Source organism: Petaurus breviceps, unplaced genomic scaffold (genome assembly GCF_028583685.1).
Source record: "Petaurus breviceps papuanus isolate PSGF00001 unplaced genomic scaffold, PetGlider_PUasm1.0 90702, whole genome shotgun sequence".
NCBI lineage: Eukaryota > Metazoa > Chordata > Mammalia > Diprotodontia > Petauridae > Petaurus > Petaurus breviceps.
This window is the reverse complement of record NW_027187317.1, coordinates 8,056,070-8,059,908: the sequence shown is the minus strand read 5'-3', so window position 1 is coordinate 8,059,908 and position 3,839 is coordinate 8,056,070.

Below are 3,839 nucleotides of genomic sequence, written 5' to 3'. Positions count from 1 at the left end.
AATTCAGGAAAGATGAAGAAGTTACCAAGAGAGAGAATGTAGAATAAGAAAAGATGAAGAGAACTGTTGGGGTGTGTCCACACTTAGGAAGCATGATATGCATGATGAGCCAGCAGGTAGCCTGAGGAACGGATAGACAAGTGATAGGAGAACTGGGAGAAAATAATGTCACGAGGACCCAGGGATGAAGGAGGAGAGGGAGCTCAACAGTGGCAAATTCAAGCTCCCAGTTTCTCCCCTTCTACTCATGGAGGAATCCCCTTAGGAAGAATATAATCTCATCTCAGAACGTGGACAACTAAGCAAGCTCTTTGTAGGTGCCTTTGGGAAAATTCTCTCCATGCCCTCATTTTACCCCTACCCCGTTGTGAACATTACCTCATAGCAGCGTGTGGGTGGTCCTTGGATGGTCTACAACTTTCACTAAGTCTGCACTCTTGAACAGTGTCTGGTGACAAAGATTCCCACCCAATTTTCATGATTCATACAGGATGAACAGATATGCATTAGATGTATTTGTATCACAGGTTTTATTATCTTCCACCAAAAACTTACATCTTTTCAAAATTTCCATATTACTAATGAAGATGCAGCTATTCTTCCAGTCACCCTGGTTCACAATCCCAAAGTGATCCTGGATTCCTTATTCTCAATTGCCTACTCCACTTATCCTATCATTTGTCAAATCTTGTTGGGTTTTTTCCCCTCATAACACCTATTGATCTGTCTCCTACTCTTTACTCACACCACTGCACCTGAATTCAGGCACTCATCATCTCCTGCTGAACTGGTGTAATAGCTTTGTATCCTTGCCTCGTATCTCTTCCACTTAAACCCATCCTCCAATTTGATGCCAAAGTGATTTTAGTTAAAGGATTAACCATGTGGGGCAGCTAGGTGTCGCAGTGAGTAGAGCAGCCCTGGAGTCAGGAGGACCTGAGTTCAAATTCGGCCTCAGACACTTAACACAAAAACTAGCTGTGTGACCTTGGGCAAGTCACTTAATCCCAATTGCCCTACAAAAGAAAAAAAAAGATTAACCATGTTACTCCTCTACTCAATGAACTTTACTGGTTTCTTCTTGATTTTAGGATCCACTATTATTTTTAACACATTTTTAATTCCATTATGTTTATCTCATATTTTAAAATTTATATTTGTATATGTCCCATAATATACATAGTCATTAGCATTGTAGCTTACTATATAATTTATAAATATTATGATATATTAGGGGTTCATGATCAGTTTTTTTTTAATGTTAGGGGTATCCAATCTAAAAATTTTATAAGTGACTGAAATAGAGAACAGTTTCTCTATTAGAGGGCAAGACTGAGACACCAAAGGCTATAAGTCAAGATAAATGACAGAGAAGAAGCCTAGCAACATATTCCCTCTCTCCATCAATGAAGCATGTCCTACTCCAAAGCAGGAAACACCCACACACAAATATACATTCCAGTCACCAAGGCCAAGTCCCATTTCCCTTCCTAAATGGGGAATTTTGGCTTTGCCAAAGAATCTAGCTATACAGTCTCAGTTATGCCATACATATGTATATATATGTGTGTGTGTACGTATGTATTTGTATATATATATATATATACATATATATATATATATGTTTTTGAGACACTAAAATAATACTTTACTTTTGAATGATATTTCACCATTTTCACAGAGATTTCATATCCTCTTGCGTGTCATAACCATCCCACACGAGAGACAAGCCAAATATTTTTCCTGCTTCATTAGTAGTGGATTAGTAGAGAATGACATTTCCTCACAATCATTCTCATTTTGGAAATGTATTAATTGAATCTCAGGAAGATGGAATAACTTTGCCATTCTCACATAGCTACTGAAAGTTGAAGGAAGGATTCCAATATAGCTATCCTGAGCCCAAGTCCAGCATTTTTCCACTATATCATACTAGCACCATAGTTAGGTCTTAGTATTGAGAAAATATCCAGTGTCAACTAGAAATAACCATTCCGCTCTCCAACTTTACCTAGCAATAGTCTTGAAATTCTCATGTACAATTTGTATTATTATGATTTAATTTATAAATAGATCTTCGTACTATGCTGTAAACTCTATGAGGGTAGGGACCATATCATATCTGAAGTTTGTATTCCCCCTCCTCCTCAGTGCTCTGAACCTGGTAGGTGATTAATAATTATTGAGTTGACTTTCCATTTTTTAAAAATGAGTTTTGCTACCATTTTTTCACATTAGAATAACTTCTAACACCATGCCACCTCTGACAGGTCTGATGGATTTCCCTAACTCATAGGATTGCCTTAGATGATGGATGATGTGGAGGAGGAGTGGAGAGAGGACCAGGAAAAGCATCCTGAAGAAGGTCACATTTGAGCTGGGTCTTGAAGGAAGCCAGGGCAGCCAGGGGATAGAAATGAGTGAGGAGAGCATTCCAGGTATAGGGGACAGCCACTGCAAAAGCATGGAGTCCAAACTTTGAATGGCATGTATGAGGAACCACAAGTAGGCCACCATTGCTGGATCCTAGAGTGTACAGAGTATAAAGTATACTAAATATAAGACTGGAAAGGGGATGAAGAGGCCAGGTAATAGATGCTTTGGAAATCAAACACAGATTTTTTTTGTTTGGTTATTTGAGGTTTTTTAGGGGAGGCAAGGGTTTGTTTGGTTGGTTTTTGGTACTAGAAGTAATAGAGAATCATTGTTGATCATTGAATTAGTGGGGTGACATGGTTAGACCTGCACTTTAAGAAAATCATTTGTCAGTTGAGTGAAGGATGGATTGAAGTGAGGAGAGATTTGAGTTAGGGAGACCAATTAGAAGACTTTTGTAATTATTCAGGTAAGTGTTGATGGTGGCTTGCACAATAGTAGTGTCTGTGGAGTGTAGAGAAGGGGAATAATAGGAGAAAGATTGTGAAGGTAAAAACAAGATTTGACAACAAATTGGGTCTTTGGGGTGAGAACCACTGAGCAGACAAGGGTGGGTGACTAGGAGGATAATGGTTCCTTCAATAATATTAGAAAAGTTAGGAAGATAGTAGGGCTTGGGGAGCTTGATCAAAACACTTCATTCCTCCCAAATTCATTAAGGATGTTTTGTCATTTGATCATATGATCAAACTTGCCTCAACTAATACTTGGATAGTTCCCAAAGGTCACTCCTCACTCCATGGAAAGCTGAACCTTAGCTAGCTGCAAAACCTGGATACTAGGGTGGTGCTCTCCTTTCATATTGAATGGAAACTGAAAAAAGAAGAAACAGGCAAAGAACCCAGGTCCATAGTCACAGGATCACATGATCTCAGAGGGAAAAAAACCAAGTAGCCTCTTCCTTACAGCTTTGTCTCTCACTGGATGCAACGAGTGAACAAGTCAAAGAGTTCCATCAAGGTAAAGCAGTGAAACAAAGATAGTGGGAGGAAAAAAATGGTGGGAGAAAAAAAAGAGGAGGTCAATTATCGCCTTTTAAAATTACTCTCACTTCTGGCTATATGGTCAATTAAAGAGGCTTCTTTTGGCACCTGACTTGAAGACCAGAACTCATTTTGCAATATCTATGGATATTCTATAGTCTCTGCAAGACATTTTCATCATGTGTCATTATGGATTTCCTGGAAACAGGTTCTCCAACTTCTCCATGTGGGGACTTGTCAGCAGTCCAGGAAGCTGATATGCTCTGCCCATGAGTCAGTCTCCCCCATACAGATAGATTCAACTGGGAAATCTGGGCCTTATGTGTTTCCATTAATTGGGATGTATTTTACATAAGTCTGTAGAAAATAAATAGAAAATGAATACACGGTGTTTTTGAGAAGGACTATGCTAACAGTTAA